This window comes from Bombina bombina, chromosome 7 (assembly GCF_027579735.1).
Source record: "Bombina bombina isolate aBomBom1 chromosome 7, aBomBom1.pri, whole genome shotgun sequence".
Taxonomy (NCBI): Eukaryota; Metazoa; Chordata; class Amphibia; order Anura; family Bombinatoridae; genus Bombina; species Bombina bombina.
In genome coordinates, this window is record NC_069505.1 from 562,248,055 (window position 1) to 562,267,813 (window position 19,759).

Sequence of the window (19,759 nt, forward strand, 5' to 3'; positions counted from 1 at the left end):
AATGTCTTCGCCACCTATCTACATTTATTAACCCCTTATCTGCCGCCACTATACTAAATGTATTAACCCCTAAATCTAAGTCTAACCCAAACCCTAACACCCCCTAACTTAAATATAATAAATATAAATAAAACCTAATATTATTACCTAAATCATCCCTATTTAAAACTAAATACTTACCTGTAAAATAAACCTAAGCTAGCTACAATATAACTAATAGTTACATTGTAGCTATATTAGGTGTTATTTTTATTTTACAGGCAAGTTTGCATTTATTTTAACTAGGTAGAATAGTTATTAAATAGTTATTAACTATTTAATAACTACCTAGCTAAAATAAATACAAATTTACCTGTAAAATAAAACCTAACATAAGTTACACTAACACCTAACACTACAGTACAATTAAATAAATTACCTAAATCAAATACAATTAACTAAATTAAATAAAATTAGCTAAAGTACAAAAAAAACAAACACTAAATTACAGAAAATAATAAACAAATTACAAGATCTTTAAACTAATTACACCTAATCTAATAGCCCTATAAAAATAAAAAAGCCCCTCCAAAATAAAAAAAAAAAACCCTAGCCTAAACTTAACTGCCAATGGCCCTTAAAAGGGCCTTTGGCGGGGCATTGCCCCAAAGAAATCAGTTCTTTTTCCTGTAAAAAAAAATATAACAACCCCCCAACAGTAAAACCCACCACCCACACAACCAACCCCCCAAATAAAACCCTAACTATAAAAACCTAAGCTCCCCATTGCCCTGAAAAGGGCATTTGGATGGGCATTGCCCTTAAAATGGCATTTAGCTCTTTTTGCGCCCAAAAGCCCTAATCTAAAAATCAAACACACCCTATAAACCCTTAAGAAACCTAACACTAACCCCCTAACTTACTGTTCTGAAGACCCGACATCCATCCTCAAGGAAGTGGCAGAATTCTTCATCCAACTGAGCCGAGGTCCTCAACGAAGCCGGGAGAAGTCTTCATCCAAGCCAGGCGAAGAGGTCCTCCAGACGGGCAGAAGTCTTCATCCAGACGGCATCTTCTATCTTCATCCATCCGACGCGGAGCAGCTCCATCTTCAAGACATCCAACGCGGAGCATCCTCTTCATTCGGAGTCTTCTAACTGAATGAAGGTTCCTTTAAGGGACATCATCCAAGATGGCGTCCCTTAGATTCCGATTGGCTGATAGAATTTTATCAGTCGGAATTAAGGTTGAAAAAATCCTATTGGCTGATTGGATCAGTCAATAGGATTGAGCTTGCATTCTATTGGCTGTTCTGATCACCAATTGATTCCAATTGAGGATAAGCCTCAATAGGTCTTCAACAAAATCAACTTGCATCTCTGAACATTTCTTATTTACTTTACAGACCTTTTTCACTATCCCAATCCCTGTTTCATGCTTAATAGCCGTATACAGGCTCTTGACATCCATGGTATATAGCAAAAATGTATTAGACTCTAAGCATAACTTCTTAGCTTTACTTAAAAAATCTCCTGTATCCCTCAAGTATGAAGACATTTGGGTAACTTCAGGTTGCAACAATTTATCTAAGAATATTGAAATATTAGTAAATGCAGAGTTAATACTAGAGACTATTATATCAGGAAAAGAACTATCCGGTGATGAATTAAGTTTACTAGAGAAAGGGTTGTCTTTTTGCCCCTATACGCATACTTTTTTGAGCTTAATAAGGACTTACAAAAGTTCTTTAGGAATGTGAAATTGAAAGTGTGGTTTCATGAAAATAAACAAATTGAGTATGAAACTAAGAATGTTGATGCAGATTGGAAGTTAAAAGAGCTAGCTTTGAGAAACAAAAGTATGTTTAACCCTGTATTGATAAACCATAGCGTTAATACGTTTATGGAATTGGTGTGCAATGATGTAGAGAAATTGAAGTGTAAAACTGAAAGGAGAAATCTAAATGGTTATTCTAAAAATAAGAAACTAAACGATTTAAATCTAAAAAAAGGAGAATGGAATCACTTTATTTTTCAGGATGACTGGTACATTCAAGTAAAAGGGACAGCAATGGGGACCAACGTTGTCCCATCATATGCCAACCTATTTATGAATGAGATAGAAGAAAGAGTCGTCTATGAAAATGAGAAATTCAGACTATATGGAGCCACATGGTGGCTGTTCATAGATGACATGTTTGGCATATGGTGGGGCAGCGTTGAGTCCCTGGAGGAGTTTGTCAGAGAAATTAATAGAGCCGTTAAAGGGTTGGAATTTTCAATGGAGTGTAGCGAAGAGTCAGTGACTTTTCTGGACACCTGAGTAGTGAAAGAAGGAAATAAACTGGTATTTGACTTATACAGTAAAGATACAGATAGGAATACATTGTTGAACTATGAGAGCTTACACCCCAGAGGGTTGGTCAACTCTTTGCCAAAAGCCAACTATTAATGGTTGATAGAATAGTCACCAATACCGATACCAAAGAGTTAAGAATGAAAGAAATGCAGCAGAAATTTCTTAACAGAGGCTACCCAAGAGAGTTGATTAAGAAGCATGTGTCAAACATAAAGGAGAGGAAACAAGCAAAGGATAAGGGAACATCAGATAATAGATTGGTCCTTGTTACACAGTTCAATCCCAATAGTGAAGAAATTACATGTATAGTGAAAAGGCATTGGCACATACTTAAAGAGTGTAATAAAGGTATGGAGGTATTTAAGAACCCACCATTAATGGCCTATAAGAGAGTTAAAAACCTCAAAAACCAACTCACTAGTACAGATGTTGGATCAAAGAAAAAAGAAAGAGATACTTTTTTTGGATAAAAAGAACATGGGGTGTTTCCCCTGTTTAGGCTGTATTAGCCATTCTATAATAAAAGGAAAATATTTATTCCACCGTAGAAATGGGAAGAAATATGAGATAAAAGAATACTACACATGAGAATCAAGATATGTAATATATCTTATAAAATGTTCCTGTTCCCTGATCTACATAGGGGAAACTACCCGGATGATCAGGGACAGGATATGTCAGCACCGTTCAAATATAAGATGCAAAAATGTAGAGGCCCCGGTGTCTTATCACTTCTTAAAATGTGGACATCAAATAAGCCAATTGAGATAGAAAATAATTGATAGTGTAGGTCCTCAAAGAAATGGAGGTAATAGGGAAAAAATCCTAAAACAAAAGGAAATGTTTTGGATTTTTGAACTAGGAAGTATGGCACCCAATGGGCTTAACAGAGAGTATGACTGGTCAATTTTCTTGTAGAAATTTCTCTTTAGAATTTTTATTGTGGAATCTATCCAGAGAGTTATAGTTGAATTTACGATAAGATGTGATATTTAGTGTGAAAATGGTAACAAATATTGCTAAGATAAATACAATTGTGTAAGCCAATTAATAATATATGTTACACTCTTCTATGATATTATTGGGAATGTTTTTTAGCATGTAATAATTATTTTGGTCAGTAGATGGCAGCAGAGCCACAATGTTTAGTGGTTGGCATGAAACTGAATGGTTTTAAAAGTGTGGAACATGATACAATGTAACTAGCATGATTAAGAGTGATTACACTCAAAACGTCGCTGTTTTATGTCTGTACCTTAACAGAAAAATAAAGTGAATAAAGAAAGATAGTGCTGTGGACATCTGTTATGTTATATCGTGATTGGGGGAATTTGGCAGACTCCCTTTCTTCATGTGCACTTCACTCTCAGTGTTGCTGTTTTGATACTACAATACTTTTCAGGGCAATGAGGAGCTTAGGTTTTTATAGTTAGAGTTTTATTTTGAGGGTTGGTTGTGTGGGTGGTGGGTTTTACTGTTGGGGGGGGGTTTGTTGTATTTTTTTTTACAGGAAAAAGAGCTGATTTCTTTGGGGCAATGCCCCGCAAAAGGCCCTTTTAAGGGCCATTGGCAGTTTAGTTTAGGCTAGGGTTTTTTTTTTTTATTTTGGCGGGGCTTTTTTATTTTGATAGGGCTTTTAGATTAAATCCCTAAATATGTAAACAAAATATATACATCACTATACGGTGCAACCTAAATAAAAAGGACTAGTGATATTAACACTATCTATACCCGCTGGTATCAAGTTGTCAATACACCCTAAACCAATGTACATCAAGTATAATCCACAAGTAACAAAACTACTCAGGCTATACTAAAACATTTCATAGTATACAAAAAATTTAACCTCTTTGCGGTACAACATAAATGAAAATAGTCTGGTGGTGCTGACACTATTTATACCCAGTCTAGGCTTATATTCAGTTATGCATAGGGATCATTTAGGCCATCTTAGAGCATTCTCTTCTATTCGAAAAAATTATAATCTGCTAGCCATACTACAAATGATGCCCTAACTAAGAGCACATATGCTCCATGTTCCAAGGAATAGGTAGAAACAACACGGCTTGAAACCATCATGGACGTCATTTACGATAACAACAAGCGAAATCTATATTTGCATTCAGTCCCTTAGGGGATATATGTTTAGGGATTGAACATATTTGTATTACAACTTGTGACGGTTTCTGTGTATCTCTGATTGCGATCGGGTATCCAATCTCCCTGCTGTTATCTCTGATGTGTGTTTTGTGTACATCGTTACCATTGTAACGGTTTCGTAACAGACACTTGTTGTAGATGTGGGCTGACGATGTCACACGCCTGCGCCAATGTCACTGAGGCGGTTTGCCGCATGGGGACCGGATATCTGGTTGTTATTGTTCTCAGCTTCTGTCACAGGTTGTATTTGGGTTAGGGTATATTAGTAGTGTGATATGTATTGTTTGTTATGTCTGCACGGCCTCCATTGAAAAAGGCTCCAGTGAGCTGAAACGTTTGGATAAGGCCTTTTGCTTGTTCATTAAAGGCTTTTTTGGATAAAATCCCTGTTTGATTTGCCTGCTTTTGGGATCTCAATACGCAGCAGCCAAGCGTGGGGTTTCTTGGGACTTGCTGTACACATTACATAGCAGTGCACCAGAGTGGTTACCGTATGGTGTGTGCCGTTTCTCCATACGCCTATTCATATGATTAATTCTGGAAATGAGCACCTCCAGCATACTTGTGCACGCATCAGATGTGATGCAGACCTGCAGGATCTGCCTCTACCCTGACCAATATACATCAACATATAACCCCCCATAGGGACAATTTAACTAAAACGGAAAGGGATGCTATTAAATCCCTGGCCACAGATGCTAATATAATCATTAGACCTGCGGATAAGGGTGGGGCCACTGTGGTTTTGGATTATTCTAAATACAAACAAGAGACTTATAAGCAACTGTTAGATGGAGTCACCTTCTGTAAACTTGCTAGTAACCCTACTGTGAAATTCAAAAAGCAGATCGATGAGTTCTTAAAAATGGCCTTTATGGACAACATTATTGATGAAGATGTGTTTGGTTTTCTGTCAGTTGATTATCCGGTCTGTCCCATTTTATACCTTCTGCCGAAGGTTCATAAGTCGCCGGAGAATCCCCCTGGCAGATCCATTGTGCCGGCCAGGGGTTCTCTTCTTCAGCCTTTAGCTGAATATTTGTATTTCTTTTTGCAGCCGGGGGTACAGAACACTATTTAATACCTTAAAGATTAATTTGAACTCATTGGTCTGCTAAGAGCTTTCCAAACTTTTCATGTTGGTGACGCACTTTTTAGACTTACATCATTTCGTGACACAGTAATTCAGTTGTACTACCAAACAGGAGGTTAAACTAACTTGTTTAAGAGATACAGACACATACATAAATTATATAATAACGAAATGTATTTACAAGTAACAAAGATCCCAAAAAGGGATTTACAAGTAACAGTATGTAAGTATGTGCAAGAAATAAAAAAAAGTTTAATAACACCAATAGCTACTTACTATTTTAATGGGATGTATATGAGGTTGATGGGATGGACACAGTTTCTGAATATTTGGTGGAATATTAGATAAAGATACTCGCATTTTTAGGCTTCCACTTCCTATCCATATATCAAGAGCAGAAGCAGCAATGCACTACTGGGAGCTAGCTGCAAAAAACCTGACTTTAGCTCAGTGTTTAAGCTGCTGCCTTCAGAGCTCTGAGTCCAACTGACTACTGCCCGCGCTGCAAACACACTGCTGTCCCACTCACTGACTACACGTGTAGTCACGAGCCGATTGAGGAGACTACAAGTGCAGTCAGGAGCCAATGTGCCACCAATGGGAATAGTTTCAGTTCCCACCGAGCTGCGCCAATAGGTTAAGATGATCTGTGACCCACTAGGTATCAATCATGTGTCAATCATGTGATATGCATTGCAGGCAGACGGAAAACCAAAAAAAAATGTAAAAACTAAATTCAAAAAAATTTGTGCTGAAGCAGGGACACACCTACACACTGCCGCCGACAAACTCATGTGTCACGACACACAGTTTGGAAAGCACTGGCTTAAGGATATGAATGATATACAGGAAACTGACATCCTTGTCACAATGGACGTCGTTAGCCTGTATACTGTCATCCCTCATACACATGGGATGGATATGTTGAGATTAATGCTCACTAATAATGTACACTATGAGGGACCTCCAGTAGAGTTCCTTTTATACTTGGTGGAATTCTGCTTGGAGAAAATGTTTTTCCAGTTTGAAAATGACTGTTTTCTACAGACAATGGGCATGGCGATGGGGTCTAATATGGCCCCATCGTATGCCAATATCTACATGGCTATGTATGAGAGGGTTAACATTTTCTCCAGGCAGAATCCCATGAAGTTATATTGTCGCTACATCGAAAATGTTTTTTTGATCTGGTATGACACTGTGGATAATCTCCACAAGTGGTTTAATGCTTTGAACTCCTTGCAGACCATGATAAAGTTTAAAATGGAATGTGATATGTAGACTATACACTTTTTAGATTTGGAAATCTATAAGACTAAGACAGATGATCATGGACCTGTTGGTGATTAATGAACCCACTCACTTTTATGAAAAACAGACGTGATTACCCAAGGACAAACAGGGTTGCTTCCGCTGTGGGAGCTGTGTAACTTGCAATAATTTACTGACTGGAAATACGTTTAATCATCCTCATACTAACAAGAGGTACAACATTAGACACAGGCTCTCATGCACATCTGAATTTGTGATATACATCATCATTTGTCCATGCTCTTTTTACTATGTAGGCAAGACGGTGACTTCTTTCCACGAAAGACTCACGAATCATAAATCGGCTATATGACAGGCATTGGATAAGGATCGGTCTGACCACCTGTAGCTAGACACCTCTTGAAAGCAGGTCACTCTATTTCAATGCTGAGGGCAATGTTAATTGATCATGTCCCATGTCCTAAAAGGGGTGGTGACAGAGGATTGGCTCTATTGCGACGAGAGTCAAGATGGATTTTCACTCTGGACACAGTATCCCCGAAGGGACTGAATGCAAATATAGATTTTGCTTGTTGTTATCGTAAATGACGTCCATGATGGTTTCAAGCCGTGTTGTTTCTACCTAATCCTTGGAACATGGAGCATATGTGCTCTTAGTTAGGGCATCATTTGTAGTATGGCTAGCAGATTATAATTTTTTCGAATAGAAGAGAATGCTCTAAGATGGCCTAAATGATCCCTATGCATAACTGAATATCTGCCTAGACTGTACTGACACCTTGATACCAGTGGGTATAAATAGTGTCAGCACCACCAGACTATTTTCATTTATGTTTTACCGCATAGAGATTACATTTTTTGTATACTATGAAATGTTTTAGTATAGCCTAAGTAGTTTTGTTACTTGTGGATTATACTTGATGTACATTGGTTTAGGATGTATTGACACCTTGATACCAGCGGGTATAGATGGTGTTAATATCACTAGTCCTTTTTATTTAGGTTGCACCGTATAGTGATGTATATATTTTGTTTATATGTTTAGGGATTGAACATATTTGTATTTACAATTTGTGATGGTTTCTGTGTATCTCTGATTGCGATCGGGTATCCAATCTCCCTGCTGTTATCTCTGATGTTTGTTTTGTTTACATCGTTACCATTGTAACGGTTTCATAGCAGACACTTGTTGTAGACATGGGCTGATGATGTCACATGCCTGCGCTGGTGTCACTGAGGCGGTTTGCCCCATGGGGACCGGATATCTGGTTGTGATTGTTGTCAGCTGCTGTCACAGGTTGTATTTGGGTTAGGGTATATAAGTAGTGTGATATGTATTGTTTGTTATGTCTGCACGGCCTCTATTGAGAAAGGCTCCAGTGAGAGCTGAAACGTTTGGATGAGGCCTTTTGCTTGCTCATTAAAGGCTTTTTGGATACAAATCCCTGTTTGATTTGCCTGCTTTTGGGATCTCAATACGCAGTAGCCGGGCGTGGGGTTCCTTGGGACTTACTGTACACATTACATAGCAGTGCACCAGGGTGGTTACCGGATGGTGTGTGCCGTTTCTCCCTACGCCTATTTATTTTTATATATATATATATATATATATATATATATATATATATATATATATATATCTCCCATGTGTATCAGCACTCTCAATACAGTTTTATCAGCGACAAGGGTGCCCAGTCAATATATCAACAAGTATCAACAATTAAGGACTGCACTCACTGGATTCAGATAAATTATAAATTATTTAATAGATGGTGACGTTTCGGGGTTCGCAGACCCCTTCCTCAGACCCAACACAGTGCAAATGAATCATGGTGACTTTAAACATATTAAGCCCCTCCCATCTCACAATACAAAAAAATTGTGCCAAAAACTGTTACCCTGGCAACCAGGTGGTTGCCTGGAAACCATTATACACAGAGATATATAGTATAATAAATAAAGCACAACATAACTGATATATATTCAACACAGCAATTATTGCTACAAAAAGAATTAAAGAATAAACACCCAATAGTGTAATAAGTGTATATTAAAATCTTGCCCAATATCAATCCTTCTAGATCAGAATCAAGGTTACCCAGCAAGTCCTATCTTGCACTAGTGTTAAAATGCGTAATGTTCAATCAAGTATAATGAGGCATAATAAGTCATCTCTCTCAGTAATGCTGGCAATTAGAACATCTTAAAACAGCTTAAAAACACCTTAGCTCCATATAATAGTATACCACACAGGACAAAGTGTGCACCATTCAGTGTATATATGGTTTAGTCTGTGTATAATATAATATTGATTTTATATATAGTGATATGAGGAAGTTTAGGAAGTTCTATTCTAATATGCAAATCAGGTGCAAACAGAAGTACAAACAAGTATATGCTGTTGTGTCCGGGACTTACCCCAAGGGAGCATAACCGCCCCCGGTATTTGTATATGACGTGCAGTGCCTCAGACAGGAGTTCTATGCACCCGGGGGACCTCCGTGGTCGAACCGAAAGCAAATCGGTGGGCTAGCAGCTCCAAACCAACCGGCAATGAAGAAAATCTCCAACAGCGCTTCAGGCTGTTTACAGGTGCACTGGGGCGTCCGTCGTGACGTAGCCGGATCTCCGGTCAGGGGGCGGTGCTCTTTCTTCACCCGGGCTTCACAACAGGTAGAACTAATATACAAGGGCTTAAAGCTGATCCAAAAGCTGGTGCAGATAAAAACAGTCAAAAAAAGGAGGTAGGATCCAGCTTGATGCAAATAAAATCCATATTTATTGGCAAAGTTTAAAACGCCAAAGCAGGCTTAATGAACAGCAAACAGTGATGGCAAGCAAATTGGGTGTGTGAGCGTGACACCAAGGTTTACATGTTTTGGCGCTCAGCCGTAATCATAGCCATAGGTGTCATGCAGGTGAATGCAAGTTTAAAAAATCAGTGTTACAGTTTAATTGGATAAAAACAAAGAATACAAAACACGCCCACACACCAGGTAAGAAAAAACTTAACCCTTAGTACCCTAGACCTGTACAGCAGGAGTACACATATAAAGAGTATATACATGCAATCACTAATAGTCTAATGGAAATATATCCTGTAAATATTATAAACTATAATTCTAGACAAGAGATAGCATATGATACGGTAAAAAGAAAAATGTAAAAAAGGAAAAAAGAAAAAGAAAATAAACTATGCAAGCATACTGAAAAGAGAACATTTTAACTATGATAACCATAGTGCTGTCAATAATAAGACCATACAGTATGACAAAATATTGGGAGAATATAGCATATTTATATAAAACATAATGATGCAATATACACCAGATAAATTAATGTTAGTCAAGGATATTGGCCAACATGTGCATACTCATTAGGTAGTGGTAAAAATCTTACCTGGAAAACATATATAGTGTAGAATATAATATATATTACAATATGTAGAAAAAACTTTATGCCCATGTATGGCCAATATCGTGACCTAAGTATGTGAACCCACTGATTGGGGATGAATGTGAGAATCTCATAAAGGAGATAGATGTAGGAAAGAATCCACCAATAATAAGGGGTTCACTATTCAGCAAGCACTAAAGCAGAATGTATATAGAGTCAGTATATCAAAATGACATACCTTTGAAAATTATCAATAGTAGACTGAAGGTATACTCTTGTTACAAAGTAATATCTCAAAAAGTGTGTAACACTTAAAAAAGTGAATACATACACATATACATAAATACACACATACTTTTATATATATATATATATATATATATATATATATGTGTATATATATATATATATATATATATATATATATATATATATATATATATATATACAGGGCAATCATGCAGGTAACCACATATCAATGTAGACTAAGCAGTATTTAAGGGAAAAGGGTCAAAAATTATATTGGGAAATCGGAGGGAGAAGGCAAAATGGAAAATATTCACAAAAGAATATGATTTGAAAAAATGTGTAAATGATCAGTATTGGATATTACTGATCATTCCCAAAAATTAATCAAATCGTATCTTGAGTTTAAACCCAAAGGTAGTCTGGTTTTGAGGGTGTATATCCAATATACCTCCCTTTTGGCAAGTATGTTTTCAAGGTTGCCTCCTCTCTTGGGCACCTTTGCTTGTTCTATTGCCGCCCATTTAAAGGAATTCAAACTGCTGTGATGTTTGGTTGAAAAATGTTGAACAAGTGGTGTGCTTGATGTACCTTTTGTAATAGTCGAGAAATGTTCTCTAATACGGGAATTTATATCCCTTGAGGTTAACCCTACGTATTGAATATTACAAAAGGTACATGTAATAATATATATGACATTAGTGCTCTGGCAGTTTAAACAGGTTTTAATTGGGTATGTCTGTCCCGTTATTGCTGAAGTGAATTCTTTAGTAACCCAAACAAAATCACAGGGCTTACATTTTTTGTGTCCGCATTTAAACATGCCCAGATGTTGTAACCATGAGCTAGTGTAACAAGAGGTCTGTTTTAATTCTGTGGGAGACAAAATCGATGCCAATGTGGGGCTTTTCTTGTATAAACACCTGACACCCTGTTTTACAGTTTCAACCAACTTATCATCGGCTGCCAGTAACTGGAAATGTTTCCTGACTATGTTACAAATTTGGGGGTATTGTGTGCTGAAGGTAGTCACAAAATGTACACCTTGGAAGTCTCTGTGTGTATTTCAGGGTTTATCCACCAAGAGAAGGTCCCTATCCAGTTGGTCAACAGCTAATCTAGCCTGTCTAATGTGTCCACGAGTGTATTTTCTCTCTTTTAGTCTCTTCTCTAGACAACCTGCCTCCTGCGCGTAGTCCTCCATGTTGCTGCAATTCCTTTTAAGCCTTGTGAACTGGCCTTTTGCAACAGCATAAGATGTATTTTTTGGATGGCAACTGGAGGCATGCAGGAGGGTGTTGCCCGAGATTGGTTTTCGGTACACTTTTGATACAATTTTGCCACTTCTCTCTCCTGTAAGGCATAAATCTAAATAGTTTATAGAGATGTTGTCAGTGGTGTATGTGAAACTTAAGTTCAAATTGTTTTTGTTAATCATGTCAATAAAATTCATAATGTCTGCAGGAGGGCCTGACCAGATAAGAAGGAGGTCGTCAATATAACGTTTAAAGAAACAGATGTGTGATCTAAATGGGTTGCTATGGTCAAAGATGTTTTCTAGCTCCCATTTGCCAAGGAATAGATTCGCATAGGAGGGGGCATATTTCGCCCCCATGGCTGTACCACATCTTTGCACATAGTATTTGCCTTCAAAGGTAAAGACATTATGAGTCAATAAGAACTCAAGAATTCTTAGAATATAGTCTTAAAAATCTAATGTATATTCTGTGTGAGTTGTCAAAAAATATCTTACAGCTTCAATACCTCTGTTGTGTGGAATCCTAGAATATAGAGAAACCACATCAACCGAAAGCCAATGGTAGTTGGTTTGCCAGTTTATATTGGTTAGAAGGTTCAGTATGTGCTTTGAGTCTCTCGTGTATGAAGGTAGTTGGTTAGCCAATGGCTGTAAGATGGCATCCAACCACTGGGACAAACTTTCAAAGATAGAATCAATACCGCTGACTATTGGGCGGCCTTGTACATTGGTGAGAGACTTATGAACCTTAGGGAACATATGGAAGACTGGGGTTCTGGGGTACTTAACATAAAGATAGTCTGCTGTATTGTCATCTAAGAAACCATGTTCAACACCATCATCTAAGATATCAAATAGTAGTTTCTTGTACTCATTTGTTGGATTTCTGGGTAAGATCGAATAATCAGTGGGGATATTTAATTGTCTGAGTGCTTCTGATATGTAATCCTTCCTATCAAGTACTACAACTGTACCTCCCTTATCAGATGGACGGATTACTAGGTCAGATCTTTGTTGTAATGACCTAAGTGCTTCTGTCTGTCTTTTAGTCAAATTTTTAGTTGTTTGTTCAGTGGTCTCCTTAAGTTTCTGCAAATCAGATTCTACTCGTGCATGAAATGTCTCTATTATTGACCCTCTGTTTTGTATCGGATAAAAAGTAGATTTGTTTTTAAATGAGTATGCCCTATTGAGTGTTCCTGATACTGTGTTGCTCTCAATAGCCAAATTTTGAAGGGATATAAGGTCACAAGTTTCTGAAAAGGTATTTGTACCTATAATAGATGTAGTGTGGAGACTATCAGGTTCTAAAATCATAATTTATGCTTACCTGATAAATGTATTTCTCTTGTAGTGTATCCAGTCCACGGATCATCCATTACTTGTGGGATATTCTCCTTCCCAACAGGAAGTTGCAAGAGGATCACCCACAGCAGAGCTGCTATATAGCTCCTCCCCTAACTGCCATATCCAGTCATTCGACCGAAACAAGCCGAGAAAGGAGAAACCATAGGGTGCAGTGGTGACTGAAGTTTAATTAAAATTTAGACCTGCCTTAAAAGGACAGGGCGGGCCGTGGACTGGATACACTACAAGAGAAATAAATTTATCAGGTAAGCATAAATTATGTTTTCTCTTGTTAAGTGTATCCAGTCCACGGATCATCCATTACTTGTGGGATACCAATACCAAAGCTTAAGTACACGGATGATGGGAGGGACAAGGCAGGAACTTAAACGGAAGGAACCACTGCCTGTAGAACCTTTCTCCCAAAAACAGCCTCCGAAGAAGCAAAAGTATCAAATTTGTAAAATTTTGAAAAGGTATGAAGCAAAGACCAAGTCGCAGCCTTGCAAATCTGTTCAACAGAGGCCTCATTTTTAAAGGCCCAGGTGGAAGCCACAGCTCTAGTAGAATGAGCTGTAATTCTTTCAGGGGGCTGCTGTCCAGCAGTCTCATATGCTAAACGGATTATACTCCGAAGCCAAAAAGAAAGAGAGGTTGCCGAGGCCTTTTGACCTCTCCTCTGTCCAGAGTAAATAACAAACAGGTGAGATGTTTGGCGAAAATCTTTAGTAGCCTGCAAGTAAAACTTCAATGCACGGACTACGTCTAGATTATGCAAAAGACGTTCCTTCTTTGAAGAAGGATTAGGGCATAATTATGGAACAACAATCTCTTGATTGAAACCACCTTAGGTAAAAACCCAGGTTTTGTACGCAGAACTACTTTATCTGAATGAAAGATCAGATAAGGAGAATCACAATGTAAGGCAGATAACTCCGAGACTCTTCGAGCCGAGGAAATAGCCATCAGAAAAAGAACTTTCCATGATAGAAGTTTGATATCAATAGAATGAAGGGGTTCAAACGGAACCCCTTGAAGAACTTTAAGAACCAAGTTTAAGCTCCATGGGGGAGCAACAGGTTTAAACACAGGCTTAATTCTAACTAAAGCCTGACAAAATGCCTGAACGTCTGGAACTTCTGCCAGACGCTTGTGTAAAAGAATAGACAGAGCAGAAATCTGTCCCTTTAAAGAACTAGCTGATAGTCCTTTGTCCAAACCCTCTTGGAGGAAGGACAATATCCTAGGAATCCTAACCCTACTCCATGAGTAATTCTTGGATTCACACCAATGAAAATATTTACGCCAAATCTTGTGGTAAATTTTGCTGGTGACAGGCTTTCGTGCCTGTATTAAGGTATCAATTACTGACTCGGAGAAGCCACGCTTTGATAGTATCAAGCGTTCAATCTCCATGCAGTCAGTCTCAGAGAAAGTAGATTCGGATGATTGAAAGGACCTTGTATTAGAAGGTCTTGTCTCAGAGGCAGAGTCCATGGTGGAAAGGATGACATGTCCACTAGGTCTGCATACCAGGTCCTGCGTGGCCACGCAGGCGCTATCAATATCACCGATGCTCTCTCCTGTTTGATTTTGGCAATCAGACGAGGGAGCAGAGGAAACGGTGGAAACACATAGGCCAGGTTGAAGAACCAAGGCGCTGCTAGAGCATCTATCAGTGCCGCTTCTGGGTCCCTGGACCTGGATCCGTAACAAGGAAGCTTGGCGTTCTGGCGAGACGCCATGAGATCCAGTTCTGGTTTGCCCCAACGGAGAACCAATTGAGCAAACACCTCCGGATGGAGTTCCCACTCCCCCGGATGAAAAGTCTGACGACTTAGAAAATCCGCCTCCCAGTTCTCTACCCCTGGGATATGGATCGCTGATAGGTGACAAGAGTGAGTCTCTGCCCAGCGAATTATCTTGGAGACTTCTGACATCGCTAGGGAACTCCTGGTCCCCCTTGATGGATGATGTAAGCCACAGTCGTGATGTTGTCCGACTGAAATCTGATGAATCTCAGTGTTGCTAACTGAGGCCAAGCTAGAAGCGCATTGAATATTGCTCTTAACTCCAGAATATTTATTGGGAGGAGTTTCTCCTCCTGAGTCCATGAACCCTGAGCCTTCAGGGAGTTCCAGACTGCACCCCAACCTAGAAGGCTGGCGTCTGTTGTTACAATGGTCCAATCTGGCCTGCGAAAGGTCATACCTTTGGACAGATGGACCCGAGATAACCACCAGAGAAGAGAATCTCTGGTTTCCTGATCCAGATTTAGTAGAGGGGACAAATCTGTGTAATCCCCATTCCACTGACTGAGCATGCATAATTGCAGCGGTCTGAGATGCAGGCGCGCAAATGGCACTATGTCCATCGCCGCTACCATTAAGCCGATTACTTCCATGCACTGAGCCACCGTGGGGCGCGGAATGGAGTGAAGAACACGGCAAGCATTTAGAAGTTTTGATAACCTGGACTCCGTCAGGTAAATTTTCATTTCTATAGAATCTATCAGAGTCCCTAGGAAGGAAACCCTTGTGAGAGGAGATAGAGAACTCTTTTCTTCGTTCACTTTCCACCCATGCAACCTCAGAAATGCCAGAACTATCTCTGTATGAGACTTGGCAATTTGAAAGCTTGACGCCTGTATCAGGATGTCGTCTAGGTAAGGAGCCACCGCTATGCCTCGCGGTCTTAGAACCGCCAGAAGTGAGCCCAGAACCTTTGTAAAAATTCTTGGGGCTGTAGCCAACCCGAATGGAAGAGCTACAAACTGGTAATGCCTGTCTAGAAAGGCAAACCTCAGGAACCGATGATGATTCTTGTGGATCGGAATGTGAAGGTAGGCATCCTTTAAGTCCACTGTGGTCATGTACTGACCCTCTTGGATCATGGGTAAAATGGTTCGAATAGTTTCCATCTTGAATGATGGAACTCTGAGGAATTTGTTTAGGATCTTTAGATCCAAAATTGGTCTGAAGGTTCCCTCTTTTTTGGGAACCACAAACAGATTTGAATAAAACCCCTGTCCTTGTTCCGTCCGCGGAACTGGATGGATCACTCCCATTACAAGGAGGTCTTGCACGCAGCTTAGGAATGGATCTTTCTTTATCTGGTTTGCAGATAATCTTGAAAGGTGAAATCTCCCTTGTGGGGGAGAAGCTTGAAGTCCAGAAGATATCCCTGAGATATGATCTCCAACGCCCAGGGATCCTGAACATCTCTTGCCCACGCCTGGGCGAAGAGAGAGAGTCTGCCCCCTACTAGATCCGTTGTCGGATAGGGGGCCGCTCCTTCATGCTGTCTTGGAGGCAGCAGCAGGCTTTCGGCCTGCTTGCCCTTGTTCCAGGACTGGGTAGGTTTCCAGGCCTGCTTAGATTGAGGAAAAGTTCCCTCTTGTTTTGAAGTAGAGGGAGCTGATCCTGCACCTGCCTTGAAATTTCGAAAGGCACGAAAATTAGACTGTTTGGCCCTTGATTTGGCCCTGTCATGAGGAAGGGTATGACCCTTACCTCCAGTAATGTCAGCAATAATTTCTTTCAAACCAGGCCCGAATAAGGTCTGCCCCTTGAAAGGAATGTTAAGTAATTTAGACTTTGAAGTCACATCAGCTGACCAGGATTTAAGCCATAGCGCCCTACGCGCCTGGATGGCGAATCCGGAATTCTTAGCCGTTAGTTTAGTCAAATGAACAATGGCATCAGAAACAAATGAGTTAGCTAGCTTAAGTGTTCTAAGCTTGTCAATAATTTCAGTCAATGGAGCTGTATGGATGGCCTCTTCCAGGGCCTCAAACCAGAACGCTGCCGCAGCAGTGACAGGCGCAATGCATGCAAGGGGCTGTAAAATAAAAACCTTGTTGAATAAACATTTTCTTAAGGTAACCCTCTAATTTTTTATCCATTGGATCTGAAAAAGCACAACTGTCCTCAACCGGGATAGTGGTACGCTTTGCTAAAGTAGAAACTGCTCCCTCCACCTTAGGGACTGTCTGCCATAAGTCCCGTGTAGTGGCATCTATTGGAAACATTTTTCTAAATATAGGAGGTGGGGAAAAGGGCACACCGGGTCTATCCCACTCCTTACTAATAATTTCTGTAAGCCTTTTAGGTATTGGAAAAACATCAGTACTCACCGGCACTGCAAAGTATTTATCCAGCCTACACAATTTCTCTGGCACTGCAATTGTGTCACAGTCATTCAGAGCAGCTAATACCTCCCCAAGTAACACACGGAGGTTCTCAAGCTTAAATTTAAAATTAGAAATCTCTGAATCAGGTCTCCCCGATTCAGAGACGTCACCCACAGACTGAAGCTCTCCGTCCTCAGGTTCTGCATATTGTGACGCAGTATCAGACATGGCTCTTACAGCATCTATGCGCTCTGTATCTCGTCTAACCCCAGAGCTATCGCGCTTGCCTCTCAATTCAGGCAATCTGGCTAATACCTGTGACAGGGTATTATTCATGATTGCAGCCATGTCCTGCAAAGTAATCGCTATGGGCATCCCTGATGTACTTGGCGCCATATTAGCGTGCCTCCCTCGAGCGGGAGGCGAAGGGTCCGACACGTGGGGAGAGTTAGTCGGCATAACTTCCCCCTCGACAAACCCCTCTGGTGACAATTCTTTTATAGATAAAGACTGATCTTTACTGTTTAAGGTGAAATAAATACATTTAGTACACATTCTCCTATGGGGCTCCACCATGGCTTTTAAACATAATGAACAAGTAGTTTCCTCTGTGTCAGACATGTTTGTACAGACTAGCAATGAGACTAGCAAGCTTGGAAAACACTTTAAACAAAGTTAACAAGCAATATAAAAAAACGTTACTGTGCCTTTAAGAGAAACAAATTTGGGCAAAATTTGAAATAACAGTGAAAAAAGGCAGTTACACTAACAAAGTTTTTACAGTGTATGTAACAAGTTAGCAGAGCATTGCACCCACTTGCAAATGGATGATTAACCCCTTAATACAAAAAACAGATTAACAAAACGAAAAATATGTTTTTTAAACAGTCATAACAACTGCCACAGCTCCTACTTTTGAAGCCTTTTGAGCCCATCAGAGATGTCCTATAGCATGCAGGGGACTGCTGAGGGAAGCTGAATGTCACAGTTTGTAATTTTAACTGCACCAACTGTAACTTTTATACTATAACAGTGGAAAGCCTCTGTTTCTAGGCAAAAATAAAGCCAGCCATGTGGAAAAAACTAGGCCCCAATAAGTTTTATCACCAAAGCATATATAAAAACGATTAAACATGCCAGCAAACGTTTTATATTACACTTTTATAAGAGTATGTATCTCTGTTAATAAGCCTGATACCAGTCGCTATTAAATCACTGCATTTAGGCTTAACTTACATTAATCCGGTATCAGCAGCATTTTTCTAGCAAGTTCCATCCCTAGAAATATGTTTACTGCACATACCTTATTGCAGGAAAACCTGCACGCCATTCCCTCTCTGAAGTTACCTCACTCCTCAGAATATGTGAGAACGGCAATGGATCTTAGTTACTTCTGCTAAGATCATAGAAATCACAGGCAGATTCTTCTTCTAATGCTGCCTTTGATAAAACAGTACACTCCGGTACCATTTAAAAATAACAAACTTTTGATTGAAGTTAAGAAACTAACTATAATACACCACTCTCCTCTTACTACGTCCATCTTTGTTGAGAGTTGCAAGAGAATGACTGGATATGGCAGTTAGGGGAGGAGCTATATAGCAGCTCTGCTGTGGGTGATCCTCTTGCAACTTCCTGTTGGGAAGGAGAATATCCCACAAGTAATGGATGATCCGTGGACTGGATACACTTAACAAGAGAAATGATTGTCTCCTGTGGAGTATCTGCAAAATATTTCTTTAATGTAATATTCCTGACGAATTTGTTAATATCTATGAGTGTCTGAAAAATATCAAAGTTTGTAGTAGGTGCAAAACCCAAACCTAAAGAGAGTGCATCTACTTGGTCTTTAGTCAGTGTAGCAGAAGATAGATTTACCACACTATTTATTTGTATTTGGTCTGTGTGCGGTTGCCCCGTACTGGATATCTCTCTTGGCTGTTGGCCTGAGTCCCCCCTATACCCTGTGATGGAGGGTCCATGGGAAAAACCTGATTCAATAATGACATTTCATATGCTCCTGTGTTTGTAGAGTATGTACTCATCTGTTCATCTGGTCTGTTAGTAGAGATATATTTAGAAACAATGTTTTTATCTTTAGATTTCACTACTTGAGGTGCTGAACTTATGGCTATAGTATTGGGTACAGCGGGAATGTTGGAGATGTTAGAGGTGTTAGAGACGATAGGAGCCTTCAGAATACCTTGTTGTTTATTAGAGATGGTATTAATCTGGGTTACTCTGTCTATTTCACCACCTGATGTGCTAGCCCACCGATTTGCTTTCGGTTTGACCACGGAGGTCCCCCGGCTGCATAGAACTCCTGTCTGAGGCACTGCACGGCATATACAAATACCGGGGGCGGTTATGCTCCCTTGGGGTAAGTCCCGGACACAACAGCATATACTTGTTTGTACTTCTGTTCGCACCTGATTTGCATATTATAAGAGAACTTCCTAAACTTCCTTATATCACTGCTATTTGGGTATTACTGGTGATACCCAGGGAAACTCTTCGC

At 39.7% G+C, this 19,759-nt stretch overlaps 1 protein-coding gene and 1 long non-coding RNA gene across 3 annotated transcripts in view; one reads left to right on the forward strand and one right to left on the reverse strand.

The window, feature by feature from the left end:
* Nucleotides 1-19,759, forward strand: part of LOC128667057 (uncharacterized) — a 157,740-nt gene that overhangs the window by 122,999 nt on the left and 14,982 nt on the right. The window lies entirely within an intron of this gene.
* Nucleotides 1-19,759, reverse strand: part of LOC128667055 (uncharacterized) — a 233,165-nt gene that overhangs the window by 93,432 nt on the left and 119,974 nt on the right. The gene's annotated exons all lie outside the window — the stretch shown is intronic.